At 41.5% G+C, this 17,335-nt stretch overlaps 1 protein-coding gene across 1 annotated transcript in view; it reads left to right on the top strand.

Annotated features, from left to right (window-relative positions):
- Window positions 1-2,409: 2,409 nt before the first annotated feature.
- Window positions 2,410-17,335, top strand: part of LOC118216977 (voltage-dependent T-type calcium channel subunit alpha-1I-like) — a 217,843-nt gene continuing 202,917 nt past the window's right edge. The window contains exon 1 of the mRNA XM_035398673.1: window positions 2,410-2,421. The gene's annotated coding sequence lies outside the window, so the exon portion shown is untranslated. The remainder of the gene's footprint in view (window positions 2,422-17,335) is intronic.

The raw sequence follows: 17,335 nt of genomic DNA, 5'->3' as shown, positions 1-17,335 counted from the left end.
CTTTTGGGGCACCGGCCTGTGTGCATGTCTACCTCACAGATCTGCAGCTTTGATTATTTGGATACTTCTGAAGTGCAAACATGCAGTTGGATGCAGCAGGTGCTTTCCACAGTTAAAGACATACAGTTAAGCTGGCTAATACATCTGTAGGACTGACATGCCTTCTGGGAGACCAGTACATGCATGTACATACAGTTGTTAGGTTAATCTGAAAATCTATCATGTCTATAGGCTTGATAAGACTCACTTCGCTGTGTCTCTGTGCCACATGTACATCCTGACATCACCCCCTTTAAGTCTGAAGTTCCATAAATGGAAGTGCATACTACTGCAGTGATACTTGACTCTAGGTTTACTGGCTTAGTTCAGGAAGTAAGCTCATTAGTGAAATCAGATGATGTAGTGCATGATTGGAACAAACACTGTGGCCTGCAGGACCTGGAGTTGAGTAGCCCTTAGTTTATTTTCTTTTACCAATAAAATCCCATTGAGATTATTATCTCCACTAAGGAGATCCAGCCAGGAGGAAACATAGAATACATAAGCATTGACTCACAAGACAACCGATAAAAAAATTAATTAAAAGGAAGAAACGTGACTTCAGATCAAACCATTTGGCTGTTAGAATGTTCTGAAGCTAACTGCTGGCATGGCAGGATGTGCATTCTTTATGACATCACAGAACAACCTTACAGGACCCTGCTGCGGAATGTGCTGTTCTCTGTCAGTGTTACCTTTGTCTCCACTAGAGGTCAGTATTTAGTATGAATGCAATTTCCAGGGTCCTTGCTTACCAGGGGAGAAGGTTATCTGAGACGTTTCACCGCCAACAGCATCATCTCAGCTAGCCTCTCGGTCCTGTTTAAGGAGACATATCATGTGACACTGTAGCCCAGGTTGAAGGAGTTTGAATGCACACTACGTCAAATAAATAAGAATGAATTTGCTGCAAATGGTAATGTGCCAATCTACAGGCACGTTGCCATGCTTAAACCAGATGAAGATGATTATATGGGAACCTGTGGGTCATTCTTGTTCATTTAGCTCTGCTAAACTGAGTCACACTATATCTACGCCTGCAGCCTCTGTAAGAAGAGAACAGAACTGTGTGCGTGCATGTGTGTGTGTGTTCAGCATGTCTGATTCAGCATTTGCGCGTGTATGCTCAGGGTGTGACTAGTCTGAGCAGAGATGGCGGGGACAGTGTCTCAGAGAGTGGCAGAGCCTAGTTCTTTGTTAGAGTAGATGGGCTGAAGATTTTGTGCTAAACTGTCTTTCTCTCTCAGTACCGAGAGCGAGAGACAGAGAGCAGGAGATCCAGAAGGGAGAAACGTAGCCTTTCTTTTTTTATTTCAAAATCTCAGAAATTGTTCCTTTAACAAAATTTTAAGTGTATCATCACTTCATGTGAAAGTAAATATAAAACATGAAAATGTAAAAGATTGTTCGGACTGAGTATGAAAATCTGGATTGTAATCTTGTGGTATGAAAGATTTGTGATGGTACGAAGATTTCTAAAATCACAAATGGTCCACTAGGGGGCACCCTTGGCCAAAGATAAAATTCAATACTAAACTTCACATACGTCTGACCGAGGGATTGCAGCAGTTGGTTTTTGTGCTGAAAGTCAGCAGTAAATCATTCATTATAAATTACCATATTTGTCCATCGAATTATATCATATGCAGAAAAGCCGGTGGTAACTCCTGCAACTGATCTACAGCAGAACACACGGTACTACTTTTTTACGCGTTACTGTCTTCATAGACCATTGCTTTTTTATTGTATGCACTATGAACTTAGACAGTACCCGTGGCACATTCAGATTTGAGTGATATTTTCTGCAGTTCTTTCATTCCAAGAGAGGAAAGGAAGGCTAAAAGCAAGAGGTGCTAATAAAACAACGAGGAAAAGGTAATGGCGTGGACAAAAGCTTGGTCTGAGGTCTGCGGTCCAGACTGATTTCCTGTTTGATCTGGGGTTATCGTGTTGCTATCACGTAATATTGGACATTTAAGTGACCATGCCACGAATGAATGGACACGCTTAATGTGACAAAGTTCTTAACAGCAGCATATTGGCCACATTTAACGTCAATCAAGCGTACCTCTCTGTCAGCGTAGGCCTACCTGTCTGAAAACAGGAAGAATTAGACGCATTTCGTAAAAATGGCGATCGACGTATTGGGCACCTCTTGCTTTAGGCTTTTCCTGACATTTGCTTCATTATCAGACATAGAAGTATTACGTATTTGAACTCAAAAGCAGTATCTGTCCCCTACCCAGTTAATTCAAACAGCAGTCAAGTCAACAGCAAAAATGTCAGCAGGACAAACAAGCAAGTGAAGGAAGTGTTTAAGTTTTCCGCTAGCTTTTCAGTGGAATTAATGAAATGGAAGCAAGTCTACACTCCAGTCTAATGGTAAGAACTATGGATTCCGTTTTCTGAAACCTTTTGCTTGTGTTATGCGCGTTAAAGCAATCTACCTGTAGGTGTACTTAAACATCTTGGCTAATACAATTCAAGTCTTATTACTTTTAGTTGACATTCTAGCTATGTGCTTCCACGAAGTTGTACCTGTAGGCCACTCGGTAAGCAGTGTGTGGTTAGGTTTGCGTGCATGAAATAGGATGAGTATTCATTTTTTTCGTTGTTGTTGTTGTTGCAGTATGATGTTACAAGTGATCTCTGTATAGCTAGGTCAGTGAGGCTAAGTATAAAGCCACGCATCCTCGGACAATCAGGCATCGCTCTCCCCTCCCGCAATCAGCAGTTTGTGGGCGTGTTTTCTATTTTTAAAACCGTGTGCTTTAAATGCATATACCTCGTATATGCATTTAAACATACAAAGAAATAACGAACACGTACTCCTAACAGAACTATCTGGGATTGGGATATAAAATTTTAAATAGAAGACAGTTTACATGTCGGATCTTTGATCTAATTAGTTTTGGCACCATGTTCCCTGTTTTCTCCGGTAGCTTCGCCCACTTGCCTCACATCGCCAGCTATCGAACCTTGCCTTGCGGACGCAAAAAAATCGGTTTCCATTTAAATAAATGGAGCCGATTACGAAGTCGCTTCTTGTCGGAGAATGTGTGGCTTCACACGAAATGTTCCAATAGTCATTTTCCGCATCAATGTACCTGGGATGTCGGACACAGACAACCGGTGCCCCAGTTCTGAATTTACCGCCCCGATTCTGATTCGTGCTATGAAATCTTGACTCCTCCCAGCGATTCGGAGGTCTCATTCTCCATTTTTACGCTTTTACAGTGCGGCTGCAACAAGGTAAATTTTTATTCATAGACTGTTGAATTAAAGAGAAATCTTTAACTTATCTGAAAACCGACGCTAAGAGTGAGGGATTAAACGCATTTAATCAAGAGCTGACTGCAACAAATGTGGTCATGTTTATCCTCGGTTCTGAAGACCAGCAGGAAACGCAAAAGTGTAAAAACTTGATTGACGTCAGTAACGAACATCACACTGAATAAAGTTGTGGCTGATTTCCTGACAGGTCCTGTGTCAATCCTGTAGCCATATGTGATTATACGTCACTCAGTCACATCTTGAATGACATATCTAACATTCAGTAAGCTGTATTTTATACTGAAGCCACCAGAAATGTGTGTCAAGAAATTTCTATTACATACTGAGCACTTTTTATTAATACAAGAATTCCTTGTCTTGATGACTGTTTAAATGAGACACAAAGACGCACACATGCAAACACATGCACGCATGAATTCACACACACAGACACAAAAAGCACACACATTCACTCTTATACACACACACATACATGCGAACCCACATATACAGGCGTGCCCGCGCACACACTCTGCAGATCTTACTGCAGTATTACTGTGGTGTCATGGGGGTGTTGATGACAATGTTGAACTGGCTTCGCCAGTCCTGCTGCTTGCTCTCTGACTCACGAGCCAACAAGAAACTGCACTCGCCGTTACTATGGTGATGCCGCGGTGCCAGGGGGCAGGGCAGGGCTGGCATTGCGGCTGAGATCCCAGTGGCCTAGGGACATCATACCCTTGGCAAAGGTCCTGGTCAGGGCATAAGAGCTAAACCAGACAAGAAATGATACATATATCATTGAAGGAATCATTACATGTGAGATTGATTATACACTGTGTATATAACAGAAGATGTTGAACATTGTCATTTTCCAATCTACAACTGAGTGGAATAAACATTTAATCTACAGTGGCTTTGAAGTTTGATTCTGTTTGTAAAGCTATCTCATTCAAAGCTTCATTTGTCACATGCTCATCATATAGTACAATGGCAGTTCAATGTTGCTTCGCGGCACCCGTGCATAAAAAATAAAAATTTTAGTTTAGGTTGAGTTCAGGTCATGACAGCGATGGCCTCATCATAACCTCCCTATTCTTCCTTATCGTGCCGTCCTAATTATTAATTTGGGTCTAATCTGAGTGCACGGAAATTATCCCTATCTACACTGATCCTCCCTGAGGGACAGGGTGTTTTGATGATTATTTTGGATAACAATTTGTATTTCTATTAAGTTCTTATTCCAAGACTTATTAATTTATTACAATTTATCCATGAAAGAAAAGGGTCTTCTCTCAATGCAAGCAATGCTGTGAAGATTTGAAGCTGGGAAAGCACTGTAACGCAATGAGGGTGACAAGGAGCAAACGTAAAACCAGCAATTGGTAGGGAACCATTTTTCCTCATTAAACATAATAATATTGGATTGCATTCATATCATACCTTTAATAATCTCAGAGTACTTTATTATGAAGTGAGCAGTTATCTCTCAACCTCCACTGATGGGTAGCATGCACCTATGCGATGAATGGCAGCCATTTTGCAGAAAGAGGCTCTCCATACATTATGATTTGCACTTTACAATTTAGTCATTTGCCGGATGATTTCAGCCAAGCCAAGATACAAACAACTAAATGTAACATGACAAGTAAACAACACACAAACTAGAGAAAGGCTAATCTACAGTCAAATAAGTTCCAATGTTGTGCTAAATTGCCTGCTTCAAGTTGCAATATAAAGGAGAGGTGGATTATAATTTTTAATTTCAATTTTAGCTGAGGTAAAAAGGGGGAAAATATGAAGTCATTGGCCAGATGGCTTGGTTGAAACAGATTTTGAGGGGGTTGGTCAGGGCACATCATAGCATCGGCGAGATACAATCCCTGTTACGTTCTCCTCAGGTAAAGGGTTAAACTGCTTCTCATTTTTCTCTTGGGAAATGTTGACTATAGCCTTGCCATGCACTGCCATCTATTCGTGGCGTTTTTAGAGGCCCGGATCCTCTGGTTTTGATTGTGCCTCTGAATGCTCTGCAGTGATGCCACTTAATGGAAGAGGAGGGTCTTTGAAGCACATCACACTCCCCCGGTCCCCAGAGCACCATTATTTTTCTGAAACCGTGCATTTGCTGCTGCGCGTCTTCTGCAAAACATTTAATCTCCTGGAGGAACACAATGAACAAAGTGGTGAGGTGAGCAAACTCCAATACGCACACACACACACATACACACACGCACACACTCACCAACTTACAAACACGCACATGCACACTCACTCACATTCCATATCTTGTTATGGTCATAGGTACCTATACTAGTATATACAAAATTTTTGGCTCGTCCAAAATCAAAAAAGAACCAATGTCCTAACTTTTCTTTAACCTGCTGAACACAGCCGTAAACTTGCCTTGGCCCTCAGACTTATCGTTTTCATAACCCTAACCCTAAGTTGAGCCCTAAAACGTAATTGAAGCCATAGGAACTTTTGAAAACATATGATTACTCATTTAAAATTGTGGAAGAACTAAGTCAAGACTGTGAATTCCATAGTACAAATGCTAAAAAATATATTTGAGGCCTTAAAAAAAAAAATGTTTTCCCTGAAAAAATATGTATATATTCCATATCTTGTTATGGTCATAGGTACCTATACTAGTATATACAACATTTTTGGCTCGTCCAAAATCAAAAAAGAACCAATGTCCTAACCTTTCTTTAACCTGCTTAACACAGCCGTAAACTTGCCTCGACCCTCAGACTTATCGTTTTCATAACCCTAACCCTAAGTTGAGCCCTAAAACGTGATTGAAGCCATAGGAACTTTTGAAAACATGTGATTACTCATTTAAAATTTTGGAAAATCTAAGTCAAGACTGTGAATTCCATAGTACAAATGCTAAAAAATATATTTGAGGCCTTAAAAAAAAATGTTTTCTCTAAAAAAATATGTATATACTCGTGCGCACGCACACGCACACACACACACACACTCATGTGAATGTGGAAATTCTGTTGCCTTGCATAAAGTACTTCAAGTACTAACTGAAAACATTCCAAATCGTTGCAAAGTGACCTGACCCAGGTGAACATTTAATTGTGTATTTTTCTGTAATACTGTATGACTGTCTATCCATTTATCTTTCGAAAAAACAGGTAAAAACAAGACAAAGTAATCTAGATGTCCATTTGTTTCTCTGTTCTACAAAGAAGTGAAGCTGGGGTCTGACTGTCTGGCTAACAGCTCTCTTAAGATGCTGGCACTGTGTGTATGCAGGCAATCAACACTTCATTAATGTGGCTGTCTTCACAAGAATAAAGCCATCAGTTATTGCCTTCTGAGACCTGCTGGATTGGTCAGCCCACACATGGTTGCTCTCACAACATAAAATTCTGACAGAGTCAAACAACACAAATTTCTGCTTCTAGGTTAAAAAAAAAACAAAACAATTAAACAAATGAAATGTACAAAAGTAACGGCTTGATTTTCATTTGCAGGGCAGGCCACGGTGGCAGCCAGACAGCCAGACAGACATGCCGACAGACAGACAGGCAGGCAGGCAGGCAGACAGACAGACAGACAGACATGCAGCCAGACAGGCTGGCAGGCAGGCAAACCGACAGACAGACAGACAGGCAGGCAGACAGACAGACAGACAGACAGACAGACGTACAAACACTTGTGTGCTTGCCTTGTCATGCAGTGCAGACAGCAAGTCACTCTGGATAAGATTGTCTGCTAAAAATGAAAAATGCAGCTGCACATAGTATCGTACCTTTCCCATCTAGATGAGTCAATTCACACCCTGTATTCTTCCTGTGGTTTGTGAACTCAGAAGCTGGCATTTTCAGAGGAATCTTACCTTCAGTTTCTGTGCGTTACATGTTCCAGAATGGAGTAGTACAAATGGAGAAATAGTTCAACTGTGTGATCAAAGAATTACAAATCAATCCCTTCCAAATGCTACTAGACACTGTTCAAGTCCAAGAGCTTTCCGTAAAAACTGTTCGCGTAAACGGCAACTTAGCCTTGCATTTGTGGCTGAACAGGGTTTGTTTGAGTGAGGAAAGCCCAGGGAGAGTTTTCGGTAGGGCAGGGTATGGAAGAGGGGAAGCGCTAGGTGTCGTTTTTCCGATCCGTATCAAACTCGGTGTTGTTTCAGCGTTCTCTCTCTGTCCGTCAGGACAAACTGGCATTTGTCTCCACTCCTATTCATTATAGATATCTCCTAGGACTGTGAAATCATAGTTATGGAGGTATTGGCTAAAGGAATCTTCTCCTTTGGGAGAGAGGGACAGAGATAAGTCCACGGGGTCTCATATTCAACCATTAGTGTTGTGTCAGTAAGAGCTTTGGTAGACTTAACCAGTCACTCTGAGTCTGAAGCCAATGTCTGGTGAAAGGCTGACTTGGAGTTGTGTGTTCCGCCTTCCACTGTGTCAGCAGGGGGCGCTGTGACTGTTCACAGGCCAAACAGCAGTGAGGCCTTTGCGAAACAAATTGGCAGGCTATGGCCCGACAGATGCCGGTAGAGATGCCAGGGACACCGTGAACGGCTGTAACCGCCGGTCCACCAACATTGTTTGGTCCTCCTCGCTCCCTCAGGCAGAGCAACAGAGGTCTAGGGGAAATGTCAGCCTTCACCAATCCCAGCAGAATTCCAGATAAGCATGGCTGCCAAGAAACTCCAATGGGTACACAGTAAAATGTTCAGTGTTAAATCAACTCTTACAGAGCACATTTGGCCCCTGTAGTATGAAGTGTTACTGATTATCCAGGCTTCAGAAGTTTGTGTAGAGTGATGTGGCCAAGCGGCCGAGCTGGGTTTCTGAGGCTCACTTCCTGGTCTTGTTGAGAGACGTTGTTCACTAGCGCCAGTGCTTCAGCCACTCGTGTAAGTCAATGGTAAAAATACGGTCAAAATACATGAATCAATAATTTTTTCCCACAAGAAAATTTAGTCTCAATAGGTGGTTTTTCTTTGTCTAATGTCTCCCCATGCGCCAGTTTGTTAAGTTATTGTGTTATTTGGACAAGAGTGGAGTATTTTGTGGACGAATCAGGGACGGTTTGCGTCACAGCCGAGTCACTGTATCTCATGCGCTTATATGTAGTGGACGACCGGACTTCGTGCCCATATAAGGGTCCCCCGTTCCCCTACTGTGCAGTCTCTGGCTCCAACTTGTACAACATGGTGGCTTTCACAAACTCCACTTGCTGGGCTTCAAAACACTTTTCACCAAGCCCAATGGGTGATGTCACAGTGACTTGGTCCATATTTTTTATACGGTATATGGGTGTGGCCCAAACCACCTCTGATCTGCAGTGCAGTGCTTCTGATGCCAAAGCAAGACTTGGAGAAAGAGTTCAAGCTGTACTTTAAGGCTGCAGGACGGTGACCAATACTTTTTCATCAGCCTCTCACCTTAAAAATGTCTCACAGCAAAGTAGAAATGTGATCAGACAAACTGATCCGACATTTAACCAATCAGCACCTTATTCTTAAATCATCATTTCACTTTGCACCTTGTCTGATACCTCATGCTAATTTGGATTGAAATCCAGCCAAACGAAGGCAATCAAGCCAGCAGCAATTTGTTTTATGCAGCGAGTCAGTCCGTTTAAGAAACCTTAGGGGAGCAAGACCCGCGCTCCTCTGCTTCCAGCTCTCCCACAGGTGCATGTGATGACTGCAATCACAGCTAGCTCATTTTACCACATCTCCATTAGGCTGTGATGAATAACAGTGTTTTTTTTTTTTTTTTTACAATGCTTCTTTTTATGAATAAACCTAGATGCCAGCAGTTTGAATTTGCGTCCAAGTTCTGTGTGTCCGACAGGCAGAGTGAGGTATTCTGGATCCCCTCCCACCCCCAGAGAGTAGGACCCCCTGAAGGTGGGAGAAAGAGACACATAGATGTGATTGATGTGAGAAGGAAGAAAATTGTTTTTTTGGTGGGGGGTGGGCTTTGGCAGGTGGGAGTCAGAAAGAAAAGATGAACAACAGGAATTGTGAGATAGTGGAAGAGGAGGAAGGAGGAAGGAGAAGAAACTACAGCAATGACTGTACGTACCAACCACCCAGAGACGACAATATAATAAGTACAAACCATCACCTTTGACCAATAAGCTGTCATGTGAAACCCGTGAATCAGATATGTGTAATTTCTTGCCTCTGTCCTGCAGAGATTAACTTTATGCTGGTTATGGCCTAAATCATACACTCTTCTGCATTGTATCAAGTCGTAAGATTGGATAGTTTCAGTCCTTTTGTCAGGGACTGGCCGGGAATGAAGGCTCTCACTATATTATGGAAATTAGGAAGGAAATGGTGACGGTCCAAGAGGAGTTTCCTGACAAATGACCTTTCTAAAGTTGTTGCAGCAGATTAAATGCTATCAGTCCTAATTTCCTAGTGTTTATTTCTTGCTCCGGTCACTAACGCTGGTAATGGAAACCATGGAAACCAATTAGATAGATAAAAGAGGAGATTTGTCCATTTGGCCCGCAGCAGAGAATCAGACTCATGTCTGGAATGTAAACGGGTGCACAAACGGCCGGTTTCTAAACATGGGAATGCTATTTTTAGGACTGTGTTGCAAAAATAGACCCCGCAATATGTATGAACTGTTAAATGAACATCTAGCCAAGCCAGATAACTTCGGCAAGTTTTATTTTCTTCCAGAGAGACGAAAGGGTGACTGTATTGCAGAGCAGTTGGTGCCTTGCATTAGCCTTTTCCTATTACATTGCATTGCTGTCATTTGGCGGATGCTGTTGTCCCCAGCGACTTACAGCGAGTACACAAAACACCCATATAGTGGGAAGAGCTGCTTAGATAGTCGATTAACACGTCTTAGCTGACAACAAGAAAGTAAACAGGAATAGTTAAAAGGCAAGGACAGACTGGTTGATTAAAAGGATTACAGCACAAAAGCCCAACAAACGACAGGTAAAGGGTATGATTATGAGTAAAGAATTGAAGGACAATGCTGTGTCACTAATTTGATGCAATGAACATACATCAACATATTACTCCTGTTCAGTTATCTAAAGGATCTTATGAAACATACAAAATGCACTTTTCTGAAGCTGAAATAAAATGTTGGCACCATCGGAATTAAATATCAGAGAAAGAGATATACACACACACACACACACACACACACACACACACAGGTACACAGCTGAAGGCATTTGAGGTCAGTGTAGCCACACTAAAGTAAGGGCAGAGCTCATTCAGTTAAAGACCCTGGAGAGCTGAGGCTAAGGATCAATGCTCTGCCTCTGAAATGTTTGTCAGATGCCATGAGGCTCTGACCTTTATGCCAAAGACTGTTCTTAAAGATTTGTGCTCACACGCAGGGCGGTGTTTTAAAAGGACTCTGTAATAAGAAGTGTTTCAAACAGAGTAAAATGTCCAGTGTTAATTCAACTCTGACGGTGTCACTTAAACTCTACCTGATAACATTTTGTCTCAGTCTGTGCAGTGTTGAATTAACACTGTTGGAGCTGAATTAACACTGCACATTTTACTCTGCGAGGACTGTAATATGCAGTGTTTCATAAGTAGTGTGTAATAAGCACTGTGCCATGTGCAGTGTATCTCTGCCTCGGTATTCCGTCTGTCTCACGCCTGTTGCCTGTGTGTGCCTGTACAGCAGCCAATCCCAGCGCACACAACACACAGGCCACTCCCACTCTCCGAGAGACTTCCTGTTCTTTCTCTATCTCTCTCTCATGCACACACACATTCTCTCTTCCGATTTAATTCTATTCAGCGGTGCTTTAATGAGCAGTATTGCCAAAGTATATACAAATATAAACACAAGTTATATGCAACTAGGACATATTCTTTTTCAGAAAAAGTTATTGGGTAGCATGCATGCAGAAATGGAATAGAATGCTTTGAAAAGCAAGAAAGGGGTCAGTAAAACTTCATTAACAACTTTGTAAACAATTGGCACCATACAAGTTACGTTCTTTATCATTTTAAGCAATTTAGAGACTCTATGACACTTCTCTCTCTTTCTCTATCGCTCAGTTACTGTTTCTGCAACCGACCAGCCTTTCACTTTTTCTCTTCCTCCAGTCTCTTCCTCTTGTAGAGTTTCTCTCACTCGCCATCTGTTCTCCTCGCGCTTGACCAGGCTGTTCCGCTGACGGGAGTTCATCACCATCTCGCCATTTTGCCACCTGCTCTTTCATTTAGCCTTGTTTTCTCATTCTGCGCTCCACATCAAAAAATCACATCAAAGAGCCGATTCTATTGAAAGCCGTCAAGTACACAGAGCCTGACGCACTACCTTTGTTTGTAACTTTGCAAGAGAGATGTTCTTTGATCCTGACACACATGCGCACACACACACACAAACACACATGCACACACAAACACGCACATACATACACACACACACACACACATACACAAACTCCACTGTTCCTGTCTCTTCCCATTCCTCTGTCTATGTCTCTCTTCCCGCTATGTTAATACCATGATGAGCACATTTGCTTGTTGCTGCATCACTCCTGTTATCAGCACGGACACACAGGCAGACGGCGCTGAAGCCTGAAGCTGCTGGGAATCTGAGTCACCCCCAAATCCTCCAATCTTCCAGTCTCCCAATAGGTCACAGGCTGCAGCTCCTCCGGCTTGCTCCGTGTAAAAATCAACCCTGTACAGAGTACTTTTAGAGAAGGGGTGTCCAGTCTTATCCGAAAGGGCCGGTGTGGGTGCAGGTGTTTGTTCCAGCCCAGCATTACGACACCTGATTCAACTAATTAACTAATCATGGTCTTCAATCAAGACCTTGACAAGTAGAATCAGGTGTCATGGTGCTCGGCAAGAAAAAAAAACCTGCACCCACACCTTTACAGATAAGATTATTTTAAAGTAAACTGTGTCCCTATTGGACTGTATGAACTTTCTGAGTTAAAGTGTGCTGTTTGGCTGTCGTTGTTTTTTGGGCTGACCTGACTGTCCGTATTAAAATAGCTGCAAGAGAAGGAAAGACAGGGACAGAGTGATGGATGGAGGCAGAGAGAGAGAGAGAGAGTGAAACGTGGTAAAACTGGATGGATTGCAGAAGGAAAGCCTATTGGACAGCTTGAGAATCAGGTTAGAGGTGATGATGGTGTGCCCTGCAGTGGAGTTGGATTCATTGGAACAGGCCTCTGGAAGTAAGCATCCGTTATACAAATAGAAAATGTTAGTATATAGAATAATTACCTATTGCACCTGAGGATTCGCACACTTTGCAGTTATCTTAATGATTTGGATTTTAATGTAATTGTAACGTCCCTCTTTGCAAATTTTTAATCACCATGAAACCAGGCTTTTAGATCAAAATTAGTGGGTCACTTCTGCTGTAATTACACCCAGTGAGTAATTCAGACCCTGTCAGATTCCTATCCTGAGTGTCATTTTTTTAAATTAAGGAAACAAGCCTAATTCTATAACATACATACCTGTACAATTAGCTAGATAATTAAAATGAACCATTGCATTTTTGGCTGAATCTATCCGTGCGCTTAAAACAAATAAGATGATTTGTGATGTAGAAAACAGAACATTCTGGAACAGGGTTTCACCACTTAATCACAACATATATTTAATTATAGTAATTACGCACTGGATCTGTGAGTTAATGAGGTAATTAGAGCTACACTTTCTCATTATACGGACTCATAACTACCAACATAAATCTTCAGGAGCAATGGATTGTTGATGCCCTTTTGCAGACTAGTATAAATTGGACATCTTTATTTCCACATTTACAACAAATTTACAATTATTCACATAATTCTACTTCCCATAGTGTTGTCTCAACTCTTTCGAATCATTACAGTTGCTAGATTGGAGTTTTTGTGTGAAATTATCAAAACCTTTTCTGAGAAATAAAAAACCAATACCACTGATAGCAACAAAGTAAAACAATTCGTGGTTAATGGTTCGTACAATATAGAATCTTTTTTTTTTTTTTTTTTGTCAAGTCCGCTAAGCCGTTCTGGTTATGAGGTCTAATTATACAGCGTTCGTCAATTTTATTCTGTTAATAACAACGCTGCTGATTGACAGTGGATAAACGAACAATGATTCTGAACTCTGCACATTGTCAAGTTATTACAGCTGGTTATGCTTCTTGCAATTTTACGCTTGAACTGAGGAGAAGAACTAATTCATTCTTCTCGCAGTATTTATTGGCTGGCCGACGCACATTTGATTGCCAATGTAATCTATCAGCATGAATTGACTGGATTTAACCGTCGCGAACAGTTTGCGCAGGCGCTGTTCATAGTGCTGGTTTTGTTCCAGTTCATTTTTGCTAGTAACTGTAGTATTCACCCACCAAATCAGTCAGATTTGTGGAAAGAAAAACACCAGCAGATGAACAGCAAGTTACCCAGTACCCTCACATATGCTTGTCTAAATGTTAACTGAATAAAAATGTTTTGAACTTTGCTGCACCGTTGAGATTTTCTCTCGAGCAAGACTGCCAAACCCTGTTCCTGGAGATATACTATCCTGATGGTTTTCATTTCAATTCTATTTTGGCACACCGGATTCTGCTTATTAGCAGGTCAACGAGATCTCTAGCTGTTAAATAGCGGGTACTTTGTTATGGTTGACGTGAAAACCTACAGGATGGTAGGTTTCCAGGAACAGGGTTGGACAGCCCTCATCAAGAGCCATGGCAAACCTGCTGTATTTAACAGCTAACCTGCCTCTGTACAGTAATGTTTATTCTTAGAAGAATATGCAAAAGACAGTCAGTGCGTTCGTATTTTGAGGAAATATTGACTTTCGGAAGGCTATTTGGGTTACAATAAACTCATTCCACATATTTTTGCATGTGGCTGTTTGGCACCATCTGTGGACATAACTCGTAACTACATCACTAATATTCAGACTGACTATGCACAATCCTGTTGCTAGACAACACCCCACCCCCTCCCAAGTAAGTAGTCTGCACATACACACGTGCACAACACAACACAACACAGTATGGATGTTCCACTCAGAATACTTGTCAATATAATACCAACTTAAGCTTTATTAGAAACCAGACTCCTCTGCATTCTTTCAACTGCATTTTCCTCAATTATTGCCTGTAAAAGTCCCAGTGTCTGAAAGTGCCAAGTTGACAAAAATGAATCTTAAGTAATATCTGCATATGTTGAAGTGTGGTTAGGTAGGACAGGAGTTAATGTTTTTTTTTTTTTAACAACTGAGAACTCATTATACCATATTTATTAATGAAGGCCTTCAAGGGCTAATCTCTTATTGATATGTTAGCATGGCAGTATGCCCTGCAACCCTGTACCTTCGCTGTAACTTGATCTACTACCCCAAAATGTATATATTAATAGCAAAAAGTCATATAGGCTATGAATAACTATTTGCAGCTAATATAGAATATAACCGTGGAAGTATTACTGGACATTAAATCAACTTCTACAGGTGTTGCCATAACTGCTAATGATGTTTATGATGATGGTGTTGGCGACGGCGACGGCGACGGCGACATGGCTCAATTGTTATATTTGGCAAGGAAGAGCTGTGACGGGCAACCTCCAGTATTAGAAATCCACATCTTGTGTACGTTTCTTAGCGCTAGGTGGCAGTAATTAACTTGCAATATGAGAAGGCGCAGTGTGACTGCCTTTTATATTGTGGAACTGCTATGCCTTCTACTCGACCTTTCTTTTACACTGGGTTACTAACGCACACGTTTGTAGAACTGTAATAATTTAACTTATTTATCTCTGGCCAGCTTTACACTGGCGAGTGAGTAATGTTGGATTTGACATAACAGCGTAGCGGAGGATTGGTAGTAAATTGATTTTAAATGGATTTGTTCCACAGCATGCTAGAATGTTTATGGACTGAAAATTCCATACGTTGGTTAAAACCCAACACTTCCACTGGAAACACTCCCTTTTTCGTTTAATGCGCTTTCCTGGTCGTACGTTCTTCTTTCTTGGCATTGAAACATTGCACAGTGTTCGCTCTTTGCGATATTGCAATTCAATTAATAGCTAACAAAAATAACTTTGCCCATTAATCCCAGTGCGTGTATGGAGCAAAGCGAAACAGGCAACAGTTTGACTAATTAATTTTCAGTTCAACGATTAATTAAATGATGGCTTCATGAAATGACAGGTTAATTGATATACAATTTGCAGTAATATGCCAGTGTATTCCGGCGTCCGTACTGTGTTTAGTGGTGCCTTTGTGGCAGCAACAGTTTAGTCCGCATGGACTCCTCGGGCCAGTTAATCAGATGTTAATAAATGTGACACGAGCAGTTACGAAGGCGTAAATCGTTTTCTGCATTGTCCAGCCCTCCCATGACAGGGCAGCATTCGGACATCGGCATGAAAGTGCAGTGGGAGAGTACAGAGCATGTGCTGATGGAATTTGGGAAGGAATACCAGGAGTGAGCTTGCTACAGGGGGCAGAGTGGGTAAAAACTGTGAAAGTAGAAGTTTATTATGCAAAAGGAAGAGTCTCACATCAAGGAAGAAAAGGATGAGCGCCGGTATTAACCCCCTTCCCCCCGCCTGAATGTCTCGCTTGGCTCTTCACCGTTCGCGGAGAGCTCTCCATGGTTCTGAACCGCACCAGCGCTCGCGCTGTGTCACGCTCCCTCACCAGCGCGTTTTCCTTTCCTCTCTCGCTGGCTAAGAAAAATGCTATTCAGTACAGAACCACAGAACGTCTCTTTACATCCCTTTTCTATTTTAAGTTTTTCATTGTTTTCAAATTTTAAAGTTCAAATAATAATTCGTGAGGCACGTTGATTTGCATTCCGTGTTCGCGTAGGTTGCGTAAACATTCAAAATTCAAAGTTTAAGTCAGAATTTCAAATACGATGACCTGATGAGTAAACTGTGTGTAATATAAGTAAATCCATACATAGGGTACAAACCCTAACCCTGCATACCATAATATAGCATAACATAACGACGAGAACAGGCCATTCATCCCAAAAATGCTCGCCATTTCCCAACAACTAAAGGGCACCTAGTTCTCCCCGTTTACCTAGAGTATCTGTATCGGTTTATTTTATGCCTCTACTACATGAAATGGCAACCAATTCCACACAGTGACTACTCTGTGAAAAAATACTTCATAATGTCTGCGGAATTTACCTTTGGCTAATTTCTATTTACTCTCCCTCGTTCTACTGACAGAACGCAACCTAAATAATCTCTTGCAGTTCACTTTGTTAATCTCTTTTATGAATTCGTACATACATACATACATTATCCGTTTCTGCATCCCTCTCGACTAAAACAAGCCGAGTACGAATCGTGTGACAGAAAAGATTAATGTTTGAATTTGCCTCACATCTGAACGTTGTTATAATTTATTTTGCTCGTGTGCTTGTTATTACCATACTCGTGTGTCTCGTGCCAAGCTGCTTTAAACGACATTTTTTTCTTTTTTTTCCTGGTAAATCGCATATTCGTACGACACCCCACAAGTAGAGTTGGTGTAATGCCGGCCAGCTCTGCCGCAGTAGATATTCACTCCCCAATTTATTTAATTGCAGCTATTCAGTGATAAAACACTTAATGCGCGCCAGTGCTGATTTAGATCCCTTTCATTTTGAAAGTGGTTAACGTGCCACTCAACTGGGTTTATTCTCCCGGTCCGGAACATTACTATGCCATCTCACTTGGGACTTTGGGTCAACATAATTTTTTTTAGCATCCAACCCCGAAATGCAGCGGCGCTAAGAACATTTAGGTGCCAGGTTGGCAATTTACTCTACAACATATAATGTTGCGTGCAAGGACATGATAAAGCGCTTGGGTCTCATCGTTCATCGTCTCATAGACCAAAATAGCTTAATGGCTTAGACTAGACCTTTTTGCAATTACGTCAAAGAAGCCTGAACACAATTAAGTATTTGGCAAGGGCTTGGCCGGATTTTCTTGACGCTTGTGTATATATACATATGCAGTCTCTGTGGGCCCCTTAAAATTATAGACCAAAGAAAACTTTTAGCCCAGGCTT

This window comes from Anguilla anguilla, chromosome 17 (assembly GCF_013347855.1).
Source record: "Anguilla anguilla isolate fAngAng1 chromosome 17, fAngAng1.pri, whole genome shotgun sequence".
NCBI lineage: Eukaryota > Metazoa > Chordata > Actinopteri > Anguilliformes > Anguillidae > Anguilla > Anguilla anguilla.
The sequence above is the reverse complement of the archived record's forward strand: the minus strand, read 5'-3'. Positions and strand labels throughout refer to the sequence as shown.